Source organism: Mesoplodon densirostris, chromosome 3, assembly GCF_025265405.1.
Source record: "Mesoplodon densirostris isolate mMesDen1 chromosome 3, mMesDen1 primary haplotype, whole genome shotgun sequence".
NCBI lineage: Eukaryota > Metazoa > Chordata > Mammalia > Artiodactyla > Ziphiidae > Mesoplodon > Mesoplodon densirostris.
The window spans coordinates 14,798,906-14,815,614 of NC_082663.1; the positions used below are offsets into that span (position 1 = coordinate 14,798,906).

The 16,709-nt window shown below is 41.1% G+C and overlaps 1 protein-coding gene and 1 pseudogene across 3 annotated transcripts in view; one reads left to right on the top strand and one right to left on the bottom strand.

Moving 5' to 3' along the window:
• MYO10 (myosin X) overlaps positions 1 to 16,709 on the bottom strand; it is a 226,110-nt gene that overhangs the window by 137,235 nt on the left and 72,166 nt on the right. The window lies entirely within an intron of this gene.
• LOC132485119 (uncharacterized protein C14orf119 homolog) lies at positions 1,266 to 1,792 on the top strand (annotated as a pseudogene).

Here is a 16,709-nt window from a genome sequence, read left to right on the forward strand (position 1 = left end):
TCTTTGGGACCACGGAATGCCAGGCTCCGTGGCCTCCAAAGTGGCAAGCGGCAGCACCGTGTCTTTCGACCCAGCCTGTGAACTAATTCGTGATAATTGAACTTGAGCTTGCCGTGGAAGCCATGTCCCAAGACTCGGGAAAAGTTAGCCCTTTCCCCGAGTAAGAGAATAAAATTCCTTTAGGAGGAATTGCTTCTTGTAGGGCCAGTGTGAAAAGGCAACCTCGGCTGGACCGTTTTGGTACTGAACTGATGTTAATTGCTTCGGGGTTCCTTTCTTTGTCGCTACAAATACTCCAACTTAGAGCAGAAGAAACACAAACAGTAAAATAGCTCGTAAACAAGTAGTTTGTTTTCCTTGTTAGAGATTCAAACTGTGGGATTTGAAAACTATTCAAGTTGGCTGACCTTCCAGTTGCATTAGTGATGCAAATCAATGGCAAGTCATCAATAGGTATTATATTAAACATGAAGGAAAATTGTTCAGACATGAATTGTCACACAGCTACAACAGTATAACAGTTGTTAGATCCCTAAGCCAACAAACCAACTAGACTGTTTTTTTTCAGTACTGAATAAACACTTGGCTTCTTCTGTTTTTCTTACTTTGTTATCTTATTTTGGACAAGGCGCCTTCACTAACTCTGCTCTTTAATTTTTCCTGGTGCTTTACAGGAAATATAAGAAAATAATGGAGTTATGAAGTTCTTGTCATATTTCAGAGGCTACATGCACATTGCGGAGAAGGCTCTTTCGTCATATATTTTCCCTTTCTTTTTTTTCCTTCTGTTGATAGCTCTGGGATGATTAGCATTTAGGCCCTGACCAGCTGCTTGGTAAATTTAAAACTGTGTACCTTTTTTTCATTTTAGGGAAGACGTGTTGGACCAATATTAATCGTTGTTTTTTTTTCTTTACTGAATCTGGAACATAGAATAAGGTGGCAAAGAATGAACAAGGAATGCTTTGGTTATTTTTGGATTGTTTATAAGAACGATGGAGGGAGGCAGTGGTTGGGAAGGGTAATGGGTTTGAAAACGAGAGAGGAAGGTTGGCAAATAATGAAATGAGGTTATTCTTGAGTACCTTGTCTAAGTTGGATGACAACCTAAATAAAGGACCCTGTTGTTTTTCTGTAAACCAAATTGGTGAAAAGTAATTTTCTTTGTAGACACTGATTGAGTGTGATAAGATTCTGTGTTGTTGGGAAGCTGTATTTTGGCTGCTCTATCCAGAGAGTATATAACAGTGCTCTTATGTTTCAGGATGCCACTGGGATCATCTTCTTCTTCGATGCCACTATCCTTCCCTTCTCCCTTACCCTCGGTACCAGACAATATTTCTAACTCTTCCCCTCCCCCAGTGTCTCACATCACTTCCCAGGAGATGAAGCGTATTCTTCACTGGTTTGCCAGCTGGTCAGGTCCTCAGCGTGAACGTTTCCTACAGGACCTGGTAGCTAAGGCAGTACCGGGAAAACTGCAGCCACTGCTGGAAAGTCTGGAGCAGCTTAGCGTGTCTGGAGCAAACTGACCACCTTTTATCTCTGGCTGCCAGCTACGTCTTTGGGATCAGTGGTTTCGAGGTTGGACTGAGCAGGAGCGCAATGAATTTGTCAGACAGCTGGAGGTCAGTGAGCCAGACTTCGTGGCAAAGTTTTACCAAGCAGTGGCTGCTACCGCTGGTAAAGACTGATAGGCATTAAAATCAAAGAAGATAACCAGAGCTAATGGAGCCAAGGCCACAGCTTTACGATGAGAACTTCAAATGTATCACTTAAAGGCCTGGGGATGGTGTCCCGATCAGCTGACTGAACTCGCTGACCAATACAGGCCTGGTGATTTCAACAGCTAATCAACTAGACTCCTAGTGTAAATGTTTTCCATCTAAGCAAATCCAGATCAGCAGTCTGTCTCCTAGCTTACTTCTTTCCAAGAGATGTCAAACCCTCAAGAATTTAAAGACTTCTTTTACAACTATAACCGAAAGGAATCTACACATTATAACTCAAGCCTACTGCCGGCCCATAGGGTTATAAAGTAGAGCCCCTGTACTCCAGAAACAAGAGAGAAGGACAATAAAAGGTCATGTTTTTATAATTTAGCTGGATTCAGATGGCTGCTTTCACCACTGTTACCAAATTCTGGCATAATTATGTGATATACCAACTACTAGCTTTCCTAGTGATGATTTAGTAAAATTATGGAAAAATCAGGAGGTGGAGATAATTAGCTACTTCTTCCTCCACACTGATGTTTGTTTGAATCCAAGCAGCAATGACTTTTTTCTAAAGTATATGTGACATTCTTGGAGCTGGTAGCAGATGTTCCTATTCTATAAGTTTGCTTTACAACAATATGAAAACAAGTGACATTCTTTACAGGTTGAAGGGTTTATTTTTTGTATCAAAATAAAGAACAGATTTTCAGAAAAAAAATTTTTTTAATTCCTTTCATCTTGATAGCTATATATGCTCCTGCTAAAAGTATGTGAGTTAACACACTGCTGGAAGGAGTGTAAAATGGTGCAGCTGCTTTGGAGTTGTCCAATAGGGCAAACAAAGTTACCATCTGTCCCACCAATTCCACACCTAGGTATAGGCCCAAGAGAAATGAAAACAAATGTCCATGGAAAAAAAGTTATACACAAGTGTTCCTAGCAGCATTATTTCTATATGCCAAAAAGTGAAAACAATCCAAATGTCTATCAACAGATGGGTGGGTAAACATCATGTGGTATACCTATACAATGGAGTACTATACAGCAAGAAAAAGGGATGAAGTACTGATAAATGCAAACACGGATGAACCTTGAAAGCATTATGCCAAGTGAAAGAGGTCAGACCCAAAAGGCCACACATTGTATGATCCCATTTATAGCAAATGTCCAGAATAAGCAAATCCCGAGACAGGAAGTAGATTAGTGGTTGCCAGGCACTGGGGAGGATGGGAGGGGAAATGGGGAGTGACTGCTCATGGGTCTGAGGTTTCCTTCTGGGTGGTAAAAATGTTCTAAAACTGATTGTGGTGATGACTGCACAACCCTGTGAATCTACTTAAAACCAGTGAACTGTACTCTTTAAATGCACATCTTCTGCTAGAAATCTGGTCTGAATATCTAAAGAGCCGGAGCACCTGAGGCTTACAGAAAACAATGGGAATCTGGTTGAAATCTTAAACTGAAGAGCAAAGGTTATGCGGGATCAACGTGGCCATGTTTCTGTCAATATCATCACTCTCTGTATAGCTTCCCATCCGCCACTGAGCTCTCCCAAAAAGAGTTTGGACGTCCTTCCTTTCTGGCAATATCCTTATAAAACCTTGGCAATATCCTTATAAAAGCTAGTATCTCTTCAAATTTCAATTTCAATGTGCATTCTCTACAGGAGGTGAATCATACCTCAAATTGTTGTCTTTAAAAAAAAAATACTTGACAAACTGGAGAACACTTATACCACAGAACTCCACGCACTGGAGTGAAGGTTCAGAGCCCCATGTCAGGCTTCCCAACCTGGGGATCCGGCAACAGGAGGAGAAATTCCTAGAGAATCAGACTTGGAAGCCTACTGAGATTTGATTACAGGACTTTGACAGGACTGGGGGAAACAGAGACTCCACTCTTGGAGGGCAGACACAAAGTAGTGTGAGCATCGGGACCCAGGGGAAGGAGCAGTGACCCCATAGGAGACTGAACCAGACCTACCTGCTAGAGTTGGAGGGTCTCCTGCAGAGGTGTGGGTGGCTGTGGCTCACCGTGAGGACAAGGACACTGGCAGCAGAAGTTCTGGGAAGTACTCCTTGGTGTGAGCCCTCCCAGAGTCCGCCATTAGCCCCACCAAAGAGCCTGGGTAGGCTCCAGTGCTGGATCACATCAGGCTAACCAACCAACAGGGAGGGAACCCAGCCCCACCCATAAGCAGTCAAGCGGATTACAGTTTTACTGAGCTCTGCCCACCAGAGCAACAGCCAGCTCTACCCACCACCAGTCCCTCCCATCAGGAAGCTTGCACAAGCCTCTTAGATAGCCTCATCCACCAGAGGGCAGGCAGCAGAAGCAAGAAGAACTACAGTCCTGCAGCCTGTGGAACAAAAACCACATTCACAGAAAGACAGACAAGATGAAAAGGCAGAGGACTGTGTACCAGATGAAGGAACAAGATAAAACCCCAGAAAAATAACTAAATGGAGACATGCAACCTTCCAGAAAAAGAATTCAGAATAATGATAGTGAAGATGATCCAGGACCTGAGAAAAAGAATGGAGGCAAAGATTGAGAAGATGCAAGAAAAGTTTAACAAAGACCTAGAAGAACTGAAGAACAAACAAACAGAGATGACCAATTCAATAACTGAAATGAAAATTACACTAGAAGGAATCAATAGCAGAATAACTGAGGCAGAAGAACGGATAAGTGACCTGGAAGACAGAATGGTGGAATTCACTGCTATGGAGCAGAATAAAGAAAAAAGAATGAAAAGAAATGAAGACAGCCTAAGAGACGTCTGGGGCAACATTAAATGCAACAACATTCGCATTATAGGAGCACCAGAAGGAGAAGAGAGAAAGGACCGGAGAAAATATTTGAAGAGATTATAGTTGAAAACTTCCCTAATATGGGAAAGGAAATAGCCACCCAAGTCCATGAAGAGCAGAGAGTCCCAGGCAGGATAAACCCAAGGAGAAACATGCCAAGACACACAATAATCAAGTTGGCAAAAATTAAAGACAAAGAAAAATTATTGAAAGCAGCAAGGGAAAAACAACAAAAAACATACAAGGGAACTCCCATAAGGTTAACAGCTGATTTCTCAAAAGAAACTCTACAAGCCAGAAGGGAGTGGCATGATATACTTAAAGTGATGAAAGGGAAGAACCTACAACCAAGATTACTCTACCCGGCAAGGATCTCATTCAGATTTGATGGAGAAATCAAAAGCTTTACAGACAAGCAAAAGCTAAGAGAATTCAGCACCACCAAACCAGCTCTACAACAAATGCTAAAGGAACTTCTCTAAGTGGGAAACACAAGAGAAGGACCTACAAAAACAAACCCATAACAATTAAGAAAATGGTAACAGGAACATACATATCGATAATTACCTTCAATGTGAATGGATTAAATGCTCCAACCAAAAGACACAGGCTCGCTGAATGGATACAAAAACAAGGCTCATATATATGCTGTCTACAGGAGACCCACTTCAGACCTAGGGACACACACAGACTGAAAGTGAGGGGATGGAAAAAGATATTCCATGCAAATGGAAATCAAAAGAAAGCTGGAGTAGCAATACTCATATCAGGTAAAATAGACTTTAAAATAAAGAATGTTACAAGAGACAAGGAAGGACACCACATAATGATCAAGGGATCAATCCAAGAAGAAGAAATAACAATTATAAATATATATGCACCCAACATAGGAGCACTTCAATACATAAGGCAACTGCTAACACATATAAAAGAGGAAATTGACAGTAACACAATAATAGTGGGGGACTGTAACACCTCACTTACACCAATGGACAGATCATTCAAACAGAAAATTAATAAGGAAACACAAGCTTTAAATAACACAATAGACCAGATAGATTTAATTGATATTTATAGGACATTCCATCCAAAAACAGCAGATTACACTTTCTTCTCTAGTGCGCATGGAGCATTCTCCAGGATAGATCATATCTTGGGTCACAAATCAAGTCTCAGTAAATTTAAGAAAACTCAAATCATATCAAGCATCTTTTCTGACCACAACACTATGAGATTAGAAATCAATTACAGGGGAAAAAAACTTAAAAAACACAAACACATGGAGGCTAAACAATATATTACTAAATAACCAAGAGACCACTGAAGAAATCAAAGAGGAAATTAAAAAATACCTAGAGACAAATGACAATGAAAACACGACAATCCAAAACCTATGGGATGCAGCAAAAGCAGTTCTAAGAGGGACATTTATAGCAATTCAAGCCTACCTCAAGAAACAAGAAAAACCTCAAATAAACAATCTAACCCTACACCTAAAGGAACTAGAGAAAGAAGACAAACAAAACCCAAAGTTAGTAGAAGGAAAGAAATCATAAAGATCAGAGCAGAAATAAATGAAATAGAAACAAAGAAAACAATAGCAAAGGTCAATAAAACTAAAAGCTGGTTCTTTGAGAAGATAAACAAAATTGATAAACCATTAGCCAGACTCATCAAGAAAAAGAGGGAGAGGATGCAAATCAATAAAATTAGAAACAAACAAGGAGAAGTTACAGAAGACATCGCAGAAATACAAAGCATCCTAAGAGACTACTACAAGCCACTCCATGCCAATAAAATGGAGAACCTGGAAGAAATGGACAAATTCTTAGAATGGTGTAAACTTCCAAGATTGAACTGGGAAAAAATAGAATATATGAACAGGCCAATCACAAGTAATGAAATTTAAACTGGGATTAAAAATTTTCCAACAAACAAGTCTAGGACCAGATGGCTTCACAGGTGAATTCTATCAAACATTTAGAGAAGAGCTAACACCCATCCTCCTCAAACTCTTCCAAAAAATTGCAGAGGAAGGAACACTCCCAAACTCATTCTATGAGGCCACCATCACCCTGATACCAAAACCAGACAAAGATACTACAAAAAAAGAAAATTACAGACCAATATCACTGATGAATATAGATGCAAAAATCCACAGCAAAATAATAGCAAACAGAATCCAACAACAGTTTAAAAGGATCATACACCATGATCAAGTGGGATTTATCCCAGGGATGCAAGCATTTTTCAATATATGCAAATCAATCAATGTGATACACCATATTAACAAACTGAAGAAGAAAAACCACGTGATCATATCAATAGATGCAGAAAAAGCTTCTGACAAAATTCAACACCCATTTATGATAAAAACTCTCCAGAAAGTGGGCACAGAGGGAGCCTATCTCAACATAATAAAGACCATATATGACAAATTCACAGCAAACATCATTCTCAATGGTGAAAAACTGAAAGCATTTCCTCTAAGATCAGGAACAAGACAAGAATGTCCACTCTCACCACTCTTATTCAACATAGTTTTGGAAGTCCTAGCCACAACAATCAGAGAAGAAAAAGAAATAAAAGGAATACAAATTAGAAAAGAAGAAGTAAAATTGTCACTGTTTGCAGATGACATGATACTATACATAGAGAATCCTAAAGATGCCACCAGAAAACTACTAGAGCTAATCAATGAATCTGGTAAAGTTGCAGGATACAAAATTAATGCAAATAAATCTCTTGCATTCCTATACACTAATAATGAAATATCTGAAAGAAATTAAGGAAACACTCCCATGTGCCATTGCAACAAAAAGAATAAAATACCTAGGAATAAATCTACCTAGGGAGACAAAAGACCTGTATGCAGAAAACTATAAGACATTGATGAAAGAAATTAAAGATGATACACACAGATGGAGAGATACACCATGGATTGGAAGAATCAATATTGTGAAAATGACTATACTATCCAAAGCAATCTACAGATTCAATGCAATCCCTATCAAATTACCAATGGCATTTTTTACAGAACTAGAACAAAAAAATCTTAAAATGTGTATGGAGACACAAAAGACCCCAAATAGCCAAAGCAGTCTTTAGGGAAAAAAACGGAGCTGGAGCAATCAGGCTCCCAGACTTCAGACTATACTACCAAGCTACAGAAATCAAGACAGTATGGTACTGGCACAAAAACAGAAATATAGATAAATGGAACAGGATAGAAAGCCCAGAGAGAAACCCACGCACCTATGGTCAACTAATCTATGACAAAGGAAGCAAGGATATATAATGGAGAAAAGAGAGTCTCTTCAATAAGTGGTGCTGGGAAAACTGGACAGCTACATGTAAAAGAATCAAATTAGAACACTCCCTAACACCATACACAAAAATAAACTCAAAATGGATTAGAGACCTAAATATAAGACCAGATACTATAAAACTCTTAGAGGAAAACATAGGAAGAACACTCTTTGACATAAATCACAGCAAGATCTTTTTTGATCCACCTCCTAGAGTAGTGGAAATAAAAACAAAAATAAACAAATGGGACCTAATGAAACTTCGGACCTTTGCACAGCAAAGGAAATCATAAGCAAGACGACAAGACAACCCTCAGAATGAGAGAAAATATTTGCAAACGAATCAACGGACAAGGGATTAATCTCCAAAATATATAAACAGCGCAGGTAGCTCAATATTAAAAAAATAAGCAACCCAATCCAAAAATGGGCAGAAGACCTAAGCAGACATTTCTCCAAAGAAGATATACAGATGGCCAAGAAGCACATGAAAAGCTGCTCAACATCAGTAATTATTACAGAAATGCAAATCAAAACTACAATCAGGTATCACCTCACACCAGTTAGAATGGGCATCATCAGAAAATCTACAAACAACAAATGCTGGAGAGGGTGTGGAGCAAAGGGAACCCTCTTGCACTGTTGGTGGGAATGTAAATTGATATAGCCACTATGGAAAACAGCATGGAGGTTCCTTAAAAAACTAAAAACAGAACTACCATATGACCCAGCAATCCCACTACTGGGCATATACCCTGAGAAAACCATAATTGAAAAAGACACATGCATCCCAATGTTCACTGCAGCACTATTTACAATAGCCAGGTCATGGAAGCAACCTAAATGCCCATCAACAGACGAATGGATAAAGAAGATGTGGTACATACATACAATGGAATATTACTCAGCCATAAAAAGGAACAAAATTGGGTCATTTGAAGAGACCTGGATGGATCTAGAGACTGTCATACAGAGTGAAGTAAGTCAGAAAGAGAAAAACACATATCGTATATTAACACATATATGTGGAACGTAGAAAAATGGTACAGATGAACGGTTTGCACGGCAGAAATTGAGACACAGATGTAGAGAACAAACGTATGGACACCAAGGGGGGAAAGCGGGGGGAGGGTGGTGGTGAGATGAATTAGGAGATTGGGATTGACATATATACACTAATATGTATAAAATGGATAACTAATAAGAACCTGCTGTATAAAAAAATTAATTAAATACAATTCAAAAATTCAAAAAAAAAGAATTAATGCTACATAGGAAATTATCAGGTTAACTAAAAAACTGGCATATGGCTGTTTGCTTGGATAAAAATATTGTATCAATATTAAATTTCCTGAAGTTGAAAACTCTACTGTGTAAATGTAAAAGAATATTATTATTTAGAGGAAATGCTCACTGAAATATTTGGGGGTGAAGGGCTTTATGCAAGTAACTTACTCTTGAATCGTTCAGAAAAATGTTATGTATATATATTATTTGTGTGTGTTTGTGTGAATACATGTAGATCTAGATGTATATGGAAGAGAAACAGCAAACAAGCAAATAGAGTAAAATGCTAATGTGTGAACCTATGTAAAGGATACGTGGGTGTTCGTTGTACTATTGTTATGCTTGCAACTTTCTTTAAGATTGAAATTATTTCCAAAATAGTTAAAAAAATAAAATATGAAAGCTTTCTCTTTCCTGTTTTTTTTTCTAGGCATATACATCACATACAGAGATGTTTTAAAACATAAGGAGGATAGAGCTATATATTAAAAAAAATAAAGATAAAAGTAAAAAAAAATACTTGAGTTAAATAAGCACTTGGCCCCGATGGTGACACACGCAGACACTCCATATACACTGGTGCACTTCCCTCGCGGGCACACCGAGCCCCCCTCAAACGCTGAAACTCACCAGCTGGAGCCCCTCTGACACCATGCTGACCACCAGGCCCCAAAAGGGAATCAAGGGCAGGAACTCGGTAAAACCAGCACTCCCGGAACGAGGAAGGTCAGCCCGAGCACGACAAGTGGACCCAGCCCATAAACATCAGAGGCTCAGAGCTGAGCACGGAGCAGTGCAGATGAGCCCCAGGCAGTCTGGCGGAGCAGGGCCAGGAAGAGAGCAGAGGACGGCACGGATGGAGCCGGGAAGGAACAGGCTGAGGACGCCCACGTCCCCCTCACACCGGCCTGGCCTGGCCACTGTCCCTGGGTGTGCCTTGCTCCTTCCTGCCCCCTGTTCCCTGCCAGCTGTTCTCCAGGCACACCATCATCTTGCCACCTACCCGTCCCTGTCTGGTTTTACACCTGCTTGTGTAAAAGCACCGCAACACTAACAAGGGGCCTTGCCATGCACACCTCGTCCAAGGTAAAGTGCTTGTCCACCATTCAGACAGGAGAGCCCTTTGCTGTTCACCTTCTGGGTGTTTAGCACCCAGGCCCCGGCCCCTAAATGCCTCTGGCCTCGGTTTCAGTGGTAACAGAACAGAACTCCACACACTTCCAAATGCCATAACACCCCCGTCAGGAAGGCACTCAAGCTCCATAAAGCATGGGCATCTTCACTGTGGCCACATGGGGCAGATACAGGTGTATGTGGTGGATACAGGTACACCTGGCCCCCGCCCCAGACGGTCTGCCTGGGTAGAGGTTTGCAGTGGAGGTTTCTGCAATTGGCTTATGAAGAGAACCACACGGGTGACAAGTGAGAACCACTGAAGAGCACCCGAGACCACGGTCTCTCCTCGACCCTGGAGCACAGTCTGAAAGCTCCTGTCACGTGCCTGACGTGACCCTGGAGATCCCTGGACCAGAAGGCTCTTGGGACACTGAAATAACAGTTAAAAAGAACTTTGGTGCAGCACCCAGCCATGGTCCACACGTGCTGATGTTCTACTGAGGCACCCCCAGATGACTGGGTGGGGAGAGAGAACCCAGGAAAAGGGCCCATGAAACAGTCACCATGAACAGACAGGGCACTGCCAGCAGGACAGAATCTATAGGATATTAACCAGCTGAATATTAGGAAAGAAGAAATATTAGGATTTACATGCTTGGATGATTTAGTAGGACACTTCAGGGAAATAAAAAAGTGAGGAGGGGACTTCCCTGGTGGCACAGTAGTTAAGAATCCACCTGCTAATGCAGGGGACACAGGTTCGAGCCCTGGTCCGGAAAGATCCCACATGCCGCGGAGTAACTAAGCCCGTTCACCACAACTACTGAGCCCACGTGCCACAACTACTGAAGCCCACGCGCTCTAGGGCCCGTGAGCCACAACTACAGAGGCTCCGCTTGCTGCAACTAGAGAAAGCCCGCACTCAGCAACAAAGACTCAATGCAGCCAAAAATAAATAAATACATTTTTTTTTAAGTGAGGAGGAAGAAGATTTCAGAGATTCTGGTAGCAATTCAGCACCTCCGTAGTAAAAAATAAATACATAAGTAAACAACCCCCCACGTTCAACACTACCTGTAAGACCAGGGTTCAAGTCTCTGTTCCCCCATGCCCTTCACTTTGACAACCCACTTCATTACAGCCACAAGAGGCGATCTGTGTACTTGAATTCCAAGTGTAGTGGGAAAGGAAGGAAGAAGGTAGGAGCCTGGGTGGCCAAGTGAAAGATGGGCAGACGTGTGCATGCATGAAGGAGATGAGAAGGACCTGGGCGAACAATCTAGCAAGCTCTGGCAATCTCCGGGCGGGTTTCCTACTGACAGGCTGTGGCCCCGTGATTAAAAAGAAAAATTAAAACAGAAGAGCCTAAGCAAGTGCACCTGCCCTAAGAGACTCTTTGCTTTACGTTTCACGGGCAACATTTGATTCTTTCTGTGCACGGAAGCCCTTGTGAAAAAGGCTGTGGTCTAGTACTTACTGCTCCAGGAACAGAGCTGCTCCTGACACAGTGTAAACTACATCAAATGTATAGTGTTTACATGTCTTCAGAGGCGGTGTTATAAGTTGCCAATATGGTACAACACAAAATAGGCTCTAAGCCCTTATTTTAAAGATCTGGCTGCTACAAATAAACTTAAAACCAATAAATGGCGGGGGGGGAAGAGTTTCAACATAGGGAGAGCTATCTTTGTTTAAAAATAAAAGAGGTGATTTAAAAATGTTTAGAAGCTGCTTACATATCCCTAAAAACAGCCCCTCACCCCTGCAAAAAATATATTATTAAGAAACAATGCACGTTTTCAAATGAATTCAGTTTTAAAGTTGTTAAGGCCTTTTCATTGTGTATTAGAAGAATTATTATGGGTAATTATTTTGTGGGTTGAGCTAAGCCTATTAAAATGGAGACAATACTTCTGTACAAAAGGTAGGAACGAATTATTAGCAACGTGAACAATCCTGCTAAGCGAGCTAAAACTCAACAGTCAAGACAGATTTTCCAGATTTTAGAAAAACGGCTTAAAATGTCCTTCCTTCTACTGACACTGCAATTTGCCTCCATAAATTTAATACCCTTTAAATTATGTGTGAGTAAGCATGAAACAGCAGAGCTGGAGGTTCATTTCCATTGGAAATTTTTTTAATTTTTCAGATTTCTCCAAGATAGAAAGGACAGTTACAATTCACCAGCTCCACAGACCATCAAAACGGAGGAGACTTTGTGGTCTGAGACACTTAATCATTAATTCAGACTCTCCAACAAAGCCACGCTCTATTTGAACTTTTAACAATGGAAGCTGAATCCTATGTCAACTCTTCTCACAAACTATTTTTCATTAATAAGCTTTTCATAAGTGTGTCTAATAATTAAAGCCCATGATCTCTTTGTCCTGGCCTCATTATTCCAGAGTCCGGCGGGCTCGGGCTTGGAGGGTTTTCACTGGTCCAGTACATATTAGCTCACACCCAGGCTCAACCGTAACGGTTCCTGCTGAGATGAGCACAGTATCTGATAACTAGACAAGGCAGACTGAATCAGAGAAGCCATGAGACTAATCTTTTGGGGGACTGCTATGTAGCAGTATTACTACGTGATAAACAGAAGATCAGGTGGCCAGTACATTCTTGGTTTCACAGCATAAAGTAAGCCCTTAGAAAACAGCGTCTTACAGAAAATCCTTCACAAGTATCTGTACCCTTTCGAAAATGTGTCCCCACACCTGTCAAAGTGTAAATAAGTGTCATTTCTTTTTATTTTTTTAAAATATATTTTATTTATTTATTTTTGGCTGCATTGGGTCTTCGTTGCTTCACGCGGGCTTTCTCTAGTTGCGGTGAGCAGGGGCTACTCTTCATTGTGGTGCATGGGCTTCTCATTGTGGTGGCTTCTCTTCCTGCAGAGCACGGGTTCTAGGCACGCGGGCTTCAGTAGTTGTGGTGCACGGGCTTAGTTGCTCCGCAGCATGTGGGATCTTCTGGACCAGGGCTCGAACCCGTGTCTCCTGCATTGGCAGGTGGATTTTTAACCACTGTGTTGTTTTAACCCCATAAGTGTCGTTTCTGACGCCATGTGTTGACTGAGATGGGGGTCTAAGGCATCTGCTCACCTGCCTTTTGCAAAAAGCTCTTTTGTTCAAAGTGCATTGCCTCCATGCCTGGCCCCATGCAGGAAGCCAAGGAGATAAAAGACAGATGAGCAAGGGTGCCAAGAGCCAGTCAAGGGAAGGGGCGGGTGGGGAAACTCACCCTGAAAGTGCCTTTAAAAGGTGCTGCAATAAAGGTGCAGGGGTTCCAGGCAGAGGGAGAGGAACTCCACCAGGGAAATCAACTCCTCACAGGGATCCTGTCACTTCGGTGATGTGACCTGATGTGAGTCAATCCACTACCTTCCTAATCTGTCCAAAGTCGGTAAAAACACCCCCTCCCCAGTTATAGGGCTGTGTGAGCATCAGACAGGTGGCTACCACGCACAGGTCGAAAGGACCTGGGAGCTTAGGCATCGCTGCTGCCAACAGATGATGCCTGCCTGTTCCCGTCGGCTCAGCCCTGCACCGACAAAGGCTTGTTTCTTTGGAAATCCTGCTGTGGACTCTGGTTCCGTTTGCCCCGCTTCCTCCTGTCCCCCTTGTGCCCTGAGCCCACGGCTACTCATTTATGAGGCCAGTGCCTCCAGTCCTGGCAGCAGGCTGAAACCACACACAGCTGGCCCAGGGCAGCACCCACCTCCACACATCACAAAACCTCCCCCGTGCTCCAGCTTAAAGCATGCTCCCCACTCCACCCTCCCCTTTTAAATTTCTAAGGCAATGACCTACTCCCAACATTTCCACAACCTGTGTGTGCACATCTATACACACGTATATGCATGAATACACATACACACATGCATGTATAATTACGGCAATTCTTAACTAGATGACCAGGCAGGTACCTATATTCTGTCTGGCAGTCAGTCCTCTGGGAAGGTGCTATTCTACCCCCAATTTTATAAATGAGAAAACTGAGACCTAGAGAGCTCAATTAACTTGGCTAAAGTCACGCAGTTAGTATGTGACAGGCAGGGCTGGTAGCCGAAGGTCCACCGATCAGAATATGTCAGACTATAAAACAAGTAAGGCTCGTGTACCCCCAGTGCATGTTATAGTTTCCTGTTTCAAAATATGTTGTTTCATTTGTTTCCCTAAGGTCCTAGAACTCCTTTATCTAACTTTCTAAATAATATTAAGACAGTCACTGTCGCCTGCCCATTGCTAAAAACCAAGTTTAAAAGAAACAGTATTTTAAAGACGTCTGTGCAAAGTATTTGGACTTGGCACATCAAGTACGTAGTGGTGGGTAAAATTACAGATTTTCTTCTTTTAAAGGAGTGAAACGGTCACGGGAAATCGGAAGTTAAACACTTAACCAGAAAGCTTCTAGGTCTTCTGAGGTTCATTGAAAGCATCAAAACTTGTTTGAACAAGTTAAGCTAAGAAGGTGAAGTGAGGACACCAGTAAATAATAATTACCTGGTTACATAAGAGCTTCAAATACTTAACCCATATTACTTCATTGTAATTTATCCCCACAAACAAAAAGCCTCACACACAAGAGGGAAACAGTGCATTGTCCTAAGTCACTCGATGAATCAGCTACTAAACTAGTCACAAATCACAATCCACTCACTTTTCTGTTCCCTCCTCCCCTCAAAAAAAGAAAACACTCTGTTCCATGTTTCCACCCAGTTTTCCCCCTGAATCCTTAAAATGACTCTTTCATATCATATTACCAGAAAACCATTTTCTTCCAAGCAACTTTTATCCACTTTTTTCATTTGAATAATTCTTTATCTGATTCAGGGTTAGTCAGTTGGGCCCTGAGTATTTTACATAAATGGAAGAAACACACATTTCATTCCTATCAGATCCCCATCACATATTAACACAGATCTTTAATTTTCATAGTTTTGTTTTTCCAGTCTCAGAGCACCTTAGTGAGGTAAGTGAACAGAAAATGATTCCTGAAAATAAAGATTATATCCAATGACTCCAAGACTTATCCACACATCTTTTCCAACAACTCTAACTGTGCTACAAAAAAAAAAGACGAGCCAAACAAAACAGGCAAATGTGTAGTTATGAAAGTAATTATGATATGAAATGCAGAATATTAAAAAATGAAACAAGAAAATGTACTCAGTTTATCTTTCTGCTGGTTAAATGAATCTACCAGAACTAAATGTCGAGTTGTTTTTTGAAAAGAAAAGGATGCATGGTCTTACAGCGTTATTAGAACACAAAACTGGTATAAACAGGATCCTAGAACCCACTGCACACTCGAACATTAATTCTGTTTCACCTTGTGTATTAGTTTTTGTCCTTAAAACTAATGTCAACCCAACTGTGAAATTAGGTGAAAGTTGTAGTGACATTAAGAACACGTGTTATACTGACTACATTATTCTCAATCAATGGTTCTTAATCAAGGTCTGCACAACTCTGAAAGTTTCACAGAAACCACAGTTAAGAAATTGGGGGCAGAACCCTCCTCATGTAGCCTGTAAAATTTGTAAATTCTCCAGTAAGTTTTCATCTAAAACAGAGGGATATATATATATATATATGTATGTATATATATTCCTTCTTTGAATTAATTATCCTACAAAACCTAGAACTGAAGACTTAACTAGATATGTTAAAATGATCAAAAACCTCATCTTTAAGCAAAAGGGATGAGAATGATTTAAAGTGCCTGCTACAAAACTAAACCTCTCACTGAGACAAAGCCCCGAAATTACAAACCTGGAGTTGGGAGTACAGTTCCTCCCATTAGGTGAAAGACCCCTACTGTTGAATTAATTGTAGTAGGGAATGTCAAACACTTAACTGAGGCTGCTAATTTTCAACAGCCAAGTGAGATATATAAGACAATGGAATGAGTTTTTCATAAAGCTTAATTTCTTCCATTTAAAAAGCTGTTGTCTTCTAGCCTGAAATTTTGTCCTTCCTGCTTTCGGTGTGTTAAAATTGTCTTCCAAAATTAAAATGATGGCCAAAGAGTTATTAAGTGCCCTACCTGACAATATAAAAGATGGGATAACTCTTTGCTGGTCTCCTAGAATATCTGGATGCAGGACTCCAAAGGCCTGAGAACCACTAAGCTACAGGATCCAGCCACTGGGAAACATAGAATGCAGACCAATCATAGCAAAGTCTTCATGGGTCGTACATGGATTTTGTTTTCCGAGTAAAATGAGGCCAACCAGAAAGTCAGGCTATTAGAGGACTAATTATAACATTAGTTGCAGTGTCATAAGATTCAACAGGATATGGATGAAGCTTCCTGTACACCAAGCTTTTTGCAACTCTGAAAACCACCTTGAAATCATGGAAGGATGATGGTCATTCCTGGGTGTGAGACAAAATGTTCTGGATGGACCTGTCCAGTCTCTTTTCTTCCTTCCCTCCCACACCTCAGCATAAAGGCTAACA